This window comes from Ochotona princeps, chromosome 2 (genome assembly GCF_030435755.1).
Source record: "Ochotona princeps isolate mOchPri1 chromosome 2, mOchPri1.hap1, whole genome shotgun sequence".
NCBI classification, from domain to species: Eukaryota; Metazoa; Chordata; class Mammalia; order Lagomorpha; family Ochotonidae; genus Ochotona; species Ochotona princeps.
In genome coordinates, this window is record NC_080833.1 from 133167161 (window position 1) to 133179943 (window position 12783).

Below are 12783 nucleotides of genomic sequence, written 5' to 3' on the forward strand. Positions count from 1 at the left end.
TAAAAAGAAAACAACTCTATTAACTAGATGAATTTAGGAGGGGAGAAAACCATACAGTACGATTGCACTCCATGAAATGTGCAGAATTCAAAACTGTGCTAGCACTAAAAAACTCACTTGTGTTGAGGGTTCCTAACAGGTATAATGAGTCTGCAAAAAGAGTATCTTGTCTGTACTAACAGCTTTCTGTCTTCAGTGCAGGCTTTCATAGTGTCAGTCATGCTGCTTTTGCAAAATTCCTTAATGCAAGAGTTTTCAGTGCTGTTCAGTGGGGCAATGATCAACGGTGCAGTATTGAATCCATGTTCACATTGAGCTTCATTTCATTGTTGAGAATTTAAACAAGTTATTGCATGGAAGGAAGGTGACCAGATTCCAGTTGAGACCATACAGACACACCATTTAAAGTTATTTCAAATATACCTACTGACATATACTGCTACTCAATCATGTTGCTCAAGAAGAAAACCATCATACACGCATAGACCTTCTTTCCCTGGCCCCACTGCCAGATGCTAGGAGCTTGCACGCCAAAGAAAGCAAAAGGATCCTTGCCAATGATGATCAGGCCTATTAAGACTAGTTTGAAGACTGACAGGAAAGATGCTATGTGTCTCTATATTGGTTGAGGGAGGCAATTCTCTCCGTCAATTCAGATGTCTGGGTACCATTGGCTAATAACCTGCATGGACTCCTCAGACACCTGTCAATACCCTTAGGAAACACAGATCTGGAACATGGGCAAAGGCCCCGTAACGTTCTGCATCTTTAACATCTTCATGGCCACACTGCCCAGGTTGGAAGAAGCCTTGCTCCAGGACACTGCCAATGCCACCACCATGAAGAGCAGCAGAAGCCTCATCTTCACTGAGCCAGCCTCTATGTTGGCCCTCATTTTAAAGATACAGAGATAGGTGCAGTAGCCTGGCGGCTAAATTCCTCACCTTGAACTAACCAGGAACCCAAATGGACACCAGCCCTAATCCCAGTAGCCAACTTCCAATTGTGATCCCAAATTGTGGCCTTGGAGGAGAGTCAAGGACAACCCAAAGCCTTGGAACCCTGCACACATGCAGGAGACCTGGAAGATGCTCCTGGTTCCTGGGCAAAGCTGGGGGGTCACCCTGAGCTCTGGAAGGAGCAGGCACAGGTGCTGGGACTGTTGGTTGTGAGTAGCACCTTTCCCCAGGCAGGGATTTCCACTGGGCCTTATAATCTCATCGTGGCCCCTCTCCACTGCCATACCCATTGTTACCTCCAATCACTAGGTGACTCTTCAGGCCTCCTGACTCACACAGTTAATCCTGATTGGACCTTGACTCTGTCTGCTTTTTCAGGTTTACAGCAGTTGGTTATGTATAAACTAAAATGGAGATGTCAATCAGGTAGTTAATGGATTTGATTTAGAACTTGCATTTTCTAACACATTGGTCACTCAGAAGCTTGTTGGTTTCCTTCTTGTTGATTTTGTAGTGGCTTTTCATTTGAGGGGATGATATTCTGCCATCTTTTTCTCCTAAGTTATTTGTATTGGAAAGGCAGATACACAGATAGGAGGAGAGACACAGGGGAAGATCTTCAATCTGATGGTTCATTCGCCAAGCGGCGGCAATGACTAGAGCTGAGCTGATTCAAAGCCAGGAGCAAGGAGCTCTTCCGGGTCTCTCACTTGGGTGCAGGGTCCCAAGGCTTTGGGCTGTCCTCGACTGCCTTCTCAGCCCACAGGCAGGAAGCTGGATGGGAAGTGGGGACACTGGGATTAGAACCGATGCCCATGTGGAATCCCAGTGCATTCAAGACAAGGACTTTAGCTGCTGGGCCATGGCGCCAAGCCCCCCACCCCACTCTGCACAGTAGCTTTTAATTACATCAATCTGCCGTCAACTTGTTGCTTTGGCCCTGAGATCCATTTGATCAATGTGTCTTAGTTCAGAGTGCAAGGAAGAAAGAAATTCAGCAGATATAATATGTGAGTTTAGGAGAGAGCCCACATGCATGTGAATTTTAGAGAATAAAACCTACATACAGAGCCCAGCGTGGTAGCCTAGAAGCTAAAGTCCTCTCCTTGAATGCACCACGATCCATAAGGGTACCAGATTGAATCCTCATGCTTCCCATCAAGCTCCCTGCTTGTAGCCAGGAAGGGCAGTCAGGGATGGCCCAAAGCCTTGAGACCCTGCACCGACATGACACTCCACAGAATTGCTGGCTCCTGGCTTCGTATGGGCTCAGCTCTGCCTGTCACAGAGTGAATCATCACATGGAAATTCTGTGTGTCTCTCTCTCTTTTCCTTCCTGTATATCTGAACTTTGAAAAAAAAACCCTATAAATCTTTTAACATTTATTTATTTCTATTACAAATTAAGATATATATAGAGGAGGGGAGACAGAGTGGAAGATCTACTGTCCGACGATTCACTCCTCAAGTGCCAGCAACAGTCAGTGCTGCACTTCTACGAAGCCAGGAGCCAGGAATTTTCTCAAGGTCTCCGACTAGGGGCAGGGTCTCAAGGCTTTGGGCTGTCCTCAACTGCTTTCCTAAGCCACAGACAGGGAGCTGAATGGGAAGTAGGGCTGTTAGGATTAGAACTGACGCCCACATGGGATCCAGGCTCATTCATGGCAAGGACATTAGCCACAAGGCCAACTAGTCCAGTGACAAAATAAATAAATCTAAAAAACACACAAACAAAAATTGCAAAGGTGAATCCTATCAGCTGCATTTCCCTCAGGTAGCATACTAGATAGTATCAATGCAGACAGAGTCAAGGTCAATCAGGAGCAACTGGGTGGGTCAGGAGGCCTGAAGAGTCACCTAGTGATTGGAGGCAGCAATGGGTGTGGCAGCAAGGAGGGTGGCAAGGAGATTATCAGACCCAATGGAATCCCCCACCTGGTGAAAGGTCCTACTCACAGCCAAGGGTCCCAACACCTGTGCCTGCTCCTACCAGAGCTCAGGGTGTGCCTCCCAGCTTCGCCCAGAGCAGGAAGTCACCGGCCTCCACAGGGCTCCCCAGAGGCCCAGGCTTCATCTCCATGGGGAACACAGCACCAGAAGATAAGAGCCATTTCTCCCTTTGTTTCATTTGACCTTAATGCTACAGGTCTCTTTGAAACATTCTCCCAAGATTCTCGCGGATTTCAGCACGTGGTTGGGAGTGTTGGGGCTGGGAGTGAAAGGGAACATTTAGGATTGAAATGACAGAAGGAACATTTAGGATTGAAATGACAGAAGGATTTAATTTGCTTTTTGCTTTCTGTATTTTGCATGCGGAAAAGGACAGTGAAGGACAGTGATGTTTAGGGTTCCTTCCCTGTTTATGTTTATGGTTTCCCCTCCCTGTTTATGTTTAGGGTTCCCCCTCCCTGTTTATATTTAGGGTTCCCCTTGCCTGTTTATGTTTATGGTTTCCCTTCCCTGTTCATGGTTATGGTTTTATGGTTGTATGATTTTAGCCTTGGTTTAGCCTTTAAAAAGGATGCTATACCATGACTCGGGGTCGATGCCTACCTCCTGCGTGAGGAACTGGCCCCTGCCCCAGCGCGCTGGTGATCGAATAAAGCCTCTTGCTTTTGCATCAAGCCTCATCTTCGGTGGTCATTGGGGAAACTCACTCTCTCAAGACAGATGGTAAGGTGTTCCCTGTTGGAGGGCCTTATAGGAGGGCAATCGTAGAGTTGAACATCTTAGGCCTTAGATAAGTTGCCTGAGATAGGATGTGTTCTGCTTTTGAAATTCTTTAATAATCTGTTCATGTATGTGAAAGGCTGAGTGAGAGAGAGAGAGACAGAGAAATCTTTCCATGTGCTGGTTCACTCCCCACATGGCTACAACAAGTGTGGCATGCCAGGCTGAAGCCTGCAGCCCAGGAATTGTGTCTCAGTCTTCTTTCCATGTGGGTACAGCAGGCACCCAAGCATTTGGGCAATGTTCTTCTGCTTTCCCAGACACACTAGCAGGGAACTTGCTGGAAAGTGGAACAGCTAGGACCTGACAGCAGGTGGATCAGAGGACTTGCTGGTGTTGGAGATGGCAGCCCATCCTGCTGCTGGAAAAATTTGGCCTGCATTTTTCACATAACTTTTAGGTAAAGATTTATTTTTATTAAAAAGTAGATATACTGAGAGAATGAGATTTAATCCCCAAGTGGCTGAAAAGGCTTGAGCTGTGCATATATGAAGCCAGGAACCAGGAGCATCTTTCTGGTCTCCTGCGTGAGTGCAGAGTTAAAAGGCTTTGGGTTGTTCTTGACTCTCCTCCAAGGCCACAATTTAGGAGAACAATTGGGTGTGGGTCGCTTAAATGAGAACAAGTGTCTATATGGGTTCCTGGTGTGTATAAGATGAGGAATTTATCCAGCAAATTACTGCGCTGGGACTTGTATTTTTAAAATTTTACAGAGAATCTTTGATTAAGCCATTGCAAATGGGCACATTTGTAGACTTGCAGTGTGGAGCATTGTGCACATGTGAACAGGAGGGCCTGGCCTGGTCAGGGTGATAAGCACTTCTCTGTGCTTGGAGCCCTTGAACTCTTGTTGTGCTTAAGTACAGAGTCCCTCACCCTGAACTTGAGGCTCCCATCATGCTCTGGGGCACTGTGACTCCTTCCCTCCTCTCACTTTTAGCACTTGCTAAGGAGCCTCCTCCCTCACCCCTACCAGCCTCTAATCATTGCTCTCCCATACCTGGACTGACCTCCCTGAATCACAACAGCTGATTTCTGTGTCTGGCTCATTTTACTTTTCAAGTTCATATCTTAGTTGTCTCCATTGTGTTATAAATGGCAAGATTTGGGCCCAATAGCATGGCCTAGTGGCGAAAGTCCTTGCCCTGAATGTGCCACGATCCCATATGGGCACCAGTTCTAAATCTAGCTGCACCACTTCCCATCCAGCTCCCTCCTTGTGGCCTGGGAAAGCAGTTGACAGCCCAAAGCCGTGGGTTCCTGCACCCATGTGGGAGACCTGGAGGAGATTCCTGGATCTTGGCTCCTGGCTTTGGATCAGCGCAGCACCAGCCATTGCGCTCACTTGGGCAGTGAATCTTCGCAAGGAAGATCTTGCTCTCTTTCTCTTCTCTATGTGTATCAGCCTTCCCAATAAAAATGAAATAAATCTTAAAAAACAAATGGCAAGATTTCATTCTTTATCACCAAATAGCACTCCCTTATGATTTCCTCCTTTCTTTTTCTTTCTTTTTCTTTAAAGATCTATTCATTTGAAAGGCAGTTACAGGGACAGAGATACTTGTGTCCTTGCTGGTTCACTCCCCAAATGAGATGAGGGTGTTGCAAGGGAATCTGTGCTCCGGCCATATTTCAATCGGATTATTTGGTTGTATTGTTGGGTGTCACAGGATTATATAGTGGATAGTAACTCTTTAGTTTGCAAATGCTTTCTTCTTATATGATCTTCACTCCAGTTCCTTGAGTGACGTTTCCCAGCTTTCTCTAGTCCCATTGTCTATTTTTGCTTTTGTTGTCAGCATTGTTGTGATCTCATCCAGGAATCACTGCCTAACGCCTTGCCTTAAATGGTTTCTTCATGGATTAGCATATCTCGTCTTAAATTGAGGTCTTGCAGCATTAGATTACCTTTTTCTTTAAGTTTTAAAATTTGTGTATATTGGAAAGGCAGATATACAGAGAGAAGAAGACACAGAAAGAATCACTAGTTCATTCTGCATGTTGTCCCTGTTAGATGATTACAACCGACTGCCTATCCATTGGTGAATAATATCAGGAAGTTTTCCATAGTTGTAACCTAAGCTTTATTGATAAATCCGTTTCTAGACACCATTCGCGCAGAGTGGAGGGAAGAAGAGGGAATTGAAAGGGTGGTTGAAATACGTGTTAAGGAGTTTTATACTCCTGTAGACTCGTGGGCTCCACAGGGCTGGTCTATGCCATTGTTAAGGAAGGAATGTTACCAGACATGCCTGGTGGGTTCTTTCCTCAGCTTAGTATAGAAGTAAAAAGCTGGGAATCTGTTGCAAACAAAAAAGTTTATTTATGAAGGGCCCAGGTGAGCAGAGAAGGGAGAGGGAAGGGGAAGCACCTCCAGAGAGAAAACCAGGAGGTGGGGTGCCTCTCGAAAGAGGAGGGAGAAAGAGAGAGAGACACCAAAGGTTTGAGGAAGGGTCTTGGGATTTTAAGCCTTCCCTGACCCCTCCTTGTTGGGCAGGGAACCTACAGGTAAGATGTGCCTCATTGGTGGTCTCTTAATTAGAAAATGGGTGGGCAATGCTGGTGCCGCCCACCTGAAGGTGTGGCCAAGACCTCAGCAGGCCTGGATGGTCTCAGAATGTCCATTGAGGTGTATCATTGGTCAGCTAGAATCTTACCAGCTTAGTAAATTAACTGGCTTCTATGTCCCCTCCCATTCTGGGCTGAAGCCTGGGAGGTATTCCAGGTTTAAGCAGATCCAACCCCTTACCTCCAGTGCGCAGGTTAACCATCAGCCACAATTGCCAGAGCTAGCCGATCTGAAGCCAGGAGCCAAGAGCTTCCTCTGGGTCTCTCACGCAGGTTCAGGGTCCCAAGGTCATGGGCCATCTTCTACTGCTTTCCCAGGCCACAGGAAGGAGCTGAGGGGAAAGGGAGCAGTGGGGATACAAAGCAGCGCCCTTATGAAATCCTGCTGTTTGCAAGGCAGGGATTAGGACACAAGGTAACTGTTATTGTTATTGTCATTTTTAATTGTTTCATTTGAAATCAGAGAGAACAGTCAAATATTCAGCCATTTACTACCAATTAACTACCTGAACAGTTGGAATAGAACTGAATTCAAGCCTCCCACGTTAGTGGCTGGGTCCTATGTAGTTCACACATATTCTGCAACTTTACAGAATTCAGTTACTGAAACACTTCTTTAGGTAAAGTCTTTTAATTACTTGTTATAGCATTTTTGTGTTTGACTTATTCTTGGAGTACTATTAGGCTAATTTAAGGTCTTCCTATTTTTTAGACACCCTTCCTTTTTTATATAAGATTTATTTATTTTATTGGAAAGGCAGAATGTACAGAGAGGAGGAGAGACAGGAAGATCTTCCATCCGATGATTCACTGCCCAAGTGGCTGCAGCGGCAGGTGCTGTGTCCATCCGAAGCCAGGAGCCAGGAACCAGGAACCTCCTCCTGGTCTCCCACAAGGGCACAGGATCCCAAAGCATTGGGCCATCCTCAACTGCTTTCCCAGACCACAAGCAGGGAGCTGGATGTGAAGTGGAGCTGCCGGGATTAGAACTGGTGCCCAAATGGGATTGTGGCACGTTCAAGGAGAGGACTTTAGCTGCTAAGCCATGCCACTGGGCCCCAATTAAAATAAATCTTTAAAAAAAAAAAAAAAACAAAGAAAAGAATATATGGAAAGAAGAGAGACAGCAAGATCTTCTGCCAGCTGATTCACTCCTCAGTTGACATCAATATCCAGAGCTAAGCTGATCCAAACCCAGGAGCCAGGAGCCAGGAGTTTACACGTGTCTGTCTTGCAGATGTAGGATCCCAAGGCTTTAGGCCATCCTTGACAGTTTTCCAAGGCAACAAGCAAGGACCCCGATGCGAAGTAGGACACTCACGTGGGAGCAGCTCCCTGCAAAGGAAGGATTTTCATCACTAGGCTACAGCACTGGGCTGTAGACACCTTTCCTTATTGACTTCCCTCCTAGTCTATGGAAGAGACGGCGTGAGGCACTGCCTGTGCTCTGATGGGGAGAAAAGATAGTCCTTGGCCTTTCAGGCCTTAAAAATTAGTATTGAGTCCAGCATGGTAGCCAAGCGGCTAAAATCCTTTTTGCTGGCTCCAGGATCCCATATAGGTGACAGTTCTAATCCTAATGGCCCACCTCCCATCCTGCTCCCTGCTTATGAGCTGGGAGAGCAGTGCAAGACAGCCAAAAGCCTTGGGACCCTAGACCTGCCTGGAAGACCAGGAAGAAGCTCAGGCACCTGGCATCAGATCGGCTCTGTTTCCAAGTTGCAGCCATTTGGGGTGAATCAACAAACTGAAGATGGTCCTCTGTGTTTCTCCTCCTGTCTTTCTTACTTTTCAATAAAAATCATAGGAAGATTGGTAATCAATTTGACTCAAACATATATAACATGCATGTTATGGGTATTGTATCAAGTTTTCCACACGTCCAGGTAATGAGTAGAAAACTGTTTATTTCATATTACCCCTGGTACTAGATTCTTACCTTTTTTTGTTTGTTTGTTTGCTTTTCAGTTAAGTTTTAAGTAGATTTTAAAATTTGATTTCAAGGTAACTGCATTGCATGGAGTCCCATGTCTATTTCCAGGTCAGTTTCCCGCTGGGGCACCTGGGAGAGTCAGCTTATGGCCCAAGTGCTTGGAGCCCTACGACCAACTTGATCAAGATGGGAGTGGGTCCTGTTCCACGCTTTGGCTGGCAATGTTCCAGCTGTAATTGGCATTCGGGGAATAGACAAGTACCTGGAAAGTCTGTCTCATCATCTCTGCCACTCTGCCTTTTCAAAAGTGTGCCTGAGTGGATTGGCAGTGTGGGCCACCTGGCATGTCCGATTCTGTTGCTTTAGGGCCTTGAATAAGGGTTAGACTAGTTCCTTCTAGGCTGAGGGCATTTGTAGGCTGCCTCACTGGTCCTCACCTTGGTGTCACAGTGGTCGGTACAGATGGGCCACTGGCCCCCTTACAGCCACCTCAGGGTCTAAGGACTGTTGGAGTGTCATGTGAGGCTGACGTGTGAAGTGTGGTCAAGAGGCACAGAGGAGAATTGGGGTGACTTAGAAGACCTGCACATCTGTGGCGGCAACCTGAGATGGGATCCTTGAATGGGTGACTCAGGGCTTGCTTACAGCTCTTCTGAAAGGTCTTTTCTCCCCAGATGTTTCCCTAGGGTTGTCATTGAGCCCTCAACAGAATGAGCAGTATGTTCCCCCCAAGACTCCTGCGCTTGGCGCAGAAAAGCCTGCTGGGTCATGAGGCCTTGGCTATCCTTAGTCTGGACCATTTTCCCGGAGAGATGTTCCCTGCACTATTCCTGGAAGCCTTCAACAGGAGGCTCCTGAGCATCCTGAAGGCCATGGTGAGGGTCTGGCCCTTTGACTTACTCCCATTGGGTGCCTTCATGAAGTGGCCACAAGTGGACATCCTGAACGTTGTGTTGGATGGGAAGTACAACCAGAAGTCTAACTCCAGGAAACTGACACAGAGGTCCAGGGAATAAAGTGATGCATTCAAGTAGGGTGGAGTGTCAAGAAAGTTCCAGATTTTTCTTTGGATAGCAAGGGAGTCAGGTAAGAGAGGTCAGGACCCATGAGTGCCCTTGGGAAAGGGCTTTCTGAGGTGACAGAGGGGGTACTTACCTGCCTGTTCCCACGGAGACCAGGCAGGAGTTCAACAGAAATGGAGATGAATGAAAGACAGATATAGAGAGTAAGGGATGGCTAATTGCCTCTCTGCAGACTCAGGGCTCTCAGCCCTCCTCCAATCAGCTCTTTTAGCATCAAGAAATATATCAAGGCAAAATAAACAATTAAATCAATCAAATAATAAAGGGGAAGAAAGCCAGCAGCAGGGTGTGAGGTATGGGCTCCCCAGCTCAGAAGTGCCCTCTGCCTACTTGCTGAGTCTTCTCTGTTTTACCCCCAGGAGAGGGAAGCTGCACATGCTGGATTTACGGATGCTGGTCTGAATTTCTAGAAAGTGTGGGCTGAGAGCATGAATGATACCTGCTCTCCTGAACTCAAGGTGAGGAGACAGCCAGTGGAACACAAGGGACCCAAGACAGCCTCAAAGGTCATAGTCAACGTCTACCTTGCCGGTGTCAACGCCCATGATGAGTTCCTCACCCACTTGCTTCAGTGGGTGAAGGAGAGAGCCAGCCTGGTGCACCTGTGCTGTCACAAGCTGAAGATCTCGGCGAATCTCATCAGCAGCATGAGCAAATTTCTGGACAGTCTGGAGCTTGGCTGCATCCAAGAGGTGCAAGTGAACTCTGACTGGTGACTCCCTATCCTTGCCAAGTTTGCACCCTGTCTGAGCTGGATGAGTAGACTTCACAAGTTGTATCTCTCACAAATCTGGTTCCTGACCCCCATCACCCCAGTGGACAAGGTGCAGTTCAACTCACATTTCAGCTCCAAGTTAGCCAAGATGCCCCACCTCCGCAGCCTTTACATGGACTCTGTCGACTTCCTGAAGGACAACGTGGATGAGGTGCTCAGGTGAGACAGAGGCAAGCTGCTTGAAAGGACAGAGTGGGCTTTGAGCATGGGGCAGCCACCAGCCATATGCCAGTGACCCACACGCAAGGCTTTCTACTTCATCCTGAGCATGAGTACTGCGGTAGAGGGCTCAGTGACAGGAAACTAACAGCCTGGGGGAGGGAGCAGGTTCTGATATAGGGGTGAGTTTGGCAATTCTTCAAGAAGTGTGTCTGAAAACGTAGGTCAGTGAATAAGGCACCTTAAAATGTCAGCTGTCCAGTCACCTGTATGGACAGGGTAAGCCTGTGTCTGGTGCCTGGAGCCCCAGGGAGGTGTGTGACCTGTGAGAAATGCATGTGAAAGGTGACAGGTGGTTCTAGGGTCCTGGACTGTGAGTGAGGCCTCCTGGGAGGGAACCCACAGGGCTGATGCTGCACCTGTCCAGGGTCTGAGCTTTATCCATGTCTCCCCCTGGGCACTCATAGTCCAGACAGGTAGCACTCTGCTGGACAGATGAGGAAAGGTACCTTGAGAGGTTTTGCGAACTTGACCCAGTCACTCCAGTTTCAGTGGGAGGCCTCAGCCTGAGAGTGATTAACTCTAAAGAAGGGCCCGGCGGCGTGGCCTAGCGGCTGGAGTCCTCGCCTTGAAAGCCCCGGGATCCCATATGGGCGCCGGTTCTAATCCCGGCAGCTCCACTTCCCATCCAGCTCCCTGCTTGTGGCCTGGGAGAGCAGTCGAGGACGGCCCAATGCATTGGGACACTGCACCCGCGTGGGAGACCCGGAAGAGGTTCCGGGTTCCCGGCTTTGGATCGGCGCGCATTGGCCCGTTGCGGCTCACTTGGGGAGTGAATCATTGGATGGAAGATCTTCCTCTCTGTCTCTCCTCTGTGTATATCTGGCTGTAATAAAATGAATAAATCTTTAAAAAAAAAAAAAGAAGGGTCTCAGCTAGGGCTGGAGCACACTGGGTATTGGTGAGGTTGGGCTGAGTGGGATCTGGGGCTTTGGTTTTGGTCCAAACAGATGTCTCCCACCTTGGTGTCATGCTGCAGGACTCATTCTTGGTGTCTTCTCAGGTGCCTGAAGAGCCCCCTGGAGACTCTGTAATGACTGCCACCTCTCTGAAGCAGATGTACACTATCTGTCCCAGTGCCCAAGCCTCAGCGAACTCAAACATCTGCACCTGAGTGGTGTCAAACTGACCCACATCAGCCCAGAGCCCCTCCGAGGTCTGCTGGAGAGAGTGGCAGCCACACTCATGACCCTGGACTTGATGGATTATGAGATCAACAACTCCCATCTCAATGCCATCCTTCCTGCCCTGAGCCAGTGCTACCAGCTCACCATCTTAAGTTTTTTTCAGGAACAGAATTTCTATGGCCATGTTTCAGGAGCTGGTGGAGCACACAGGCAACCTCAGTGCTCTGAGAGTGGAGCAATACCCAGCTCCCCTGGAGAGTTATGACACCCAGGGCATCACACACCTTGGGAGGTGTTTCCATCTCTGTAGACAGCTGGTAGCATCCTCAAAAGAATTAGCCTAAGAATGTTGTGTTTAGCACAGACCCCTGTGGGAATTCTCCACTTCAGGTTGTGGTTGGCCAGTAACACCTTAATTTGTATGAGTGCTACCTACTGGACTAATTTCTTCTGGAAACTTATAGTGAGAACCTGTAATGGGGTGTTTCAGATGGGCTGCAGTGGGAAGGGGCAAAGCAGTCTGGGAAGCAGGGCTTGCTAGGCCCAGGAGTTTTGTTTCATGGCATGAGTTGCAGGAAAATACATAACGAGATAATCTGGCCAGAGCCCAGGTTGTTCATGTGTTTTAATGTGAAGTAGGCTATCTATTGCATTCCATGTGCTGTTCTCAACATTGCATTGTCCTCATTGCCAACAAATGAAGCATCGTAATGCCAATCTCAAATTGTGTATCTGGTCAACCTCCAGGATGATCCCAGCTGGGAGTCTTCAGTGGCAAAACATGCTCAGATATGCCTGTCTTTGATGCAGTGCCAGTGCAAAGGGAGTGAGCCCAGGCCAGGAGACCCTGAGGTCCATGAACACAGCTGGCGCCTAAGGGCTGGCCTTCCTTTGACCAGATCAAACAAGGCAGGCCTCACTCAGCCTCAGACCCAGGCCACCTGGGTGCAGCTGTACTGCTCCAAAGGAAACACTGGCCCCTGTGTGACAAAGGAGGGTCTGTGAAGGAGCGGAGGCCCCCACAGGTGCCCACCCTGCACTTCTCCTCTCTGCCTTGTTACTGCCAGTCATCAGTCTCCTGGGCAGCTCAGGAATGCAGCCAGCCCTGGTTGCCTGGCTCCTTGTTCCACAACATGCAAGAAACAAGGCTTTTCCCTGCCAAGGTAGGAGGCTCACTAGGCTTTAGGCCAGCAGACCTGGTCTGGGTTCTACAGCAGCTCCCCCCGCAGTTTTTTGGGTGTTTGAGAACATTAGCTCTCTGCAATATTTACTACAATTTGATGTGCCTGTGAAACCACTGAGAATGCCCAAGATGCAGGCAGAGTTCTGGGTGTCAGGCTTCCCCTGGTCTTTCCCTGGCTGTCTTGTCATTTGAAGAGTGAGGCAGCAC

General features: G+C 48.2%; 2 pseudogenes; one reads left to right on the forward strand and one right to left on the reverse strand.

Moving 5' to 3' along the window:
• Nucleotides 1-280: 280 nt before the first annotated feature.
• On the reverse strand, nucleotides 281-862 carry LOC131478312 (thioredoxin reductase-like selenoprotein T; annotated as a pseudogene).
• An 8038-nt stretch (nucleotides 863-8900) lies between these two features.
• On the forward strand, nucleotides 8901-11737 carry LOC131478314 (PRAME family member 8-like; annotated as a pseudogene).
• The last annotated feature ends 1046 nt before the right edge of the window (nucleotides 11738-12783 follow it).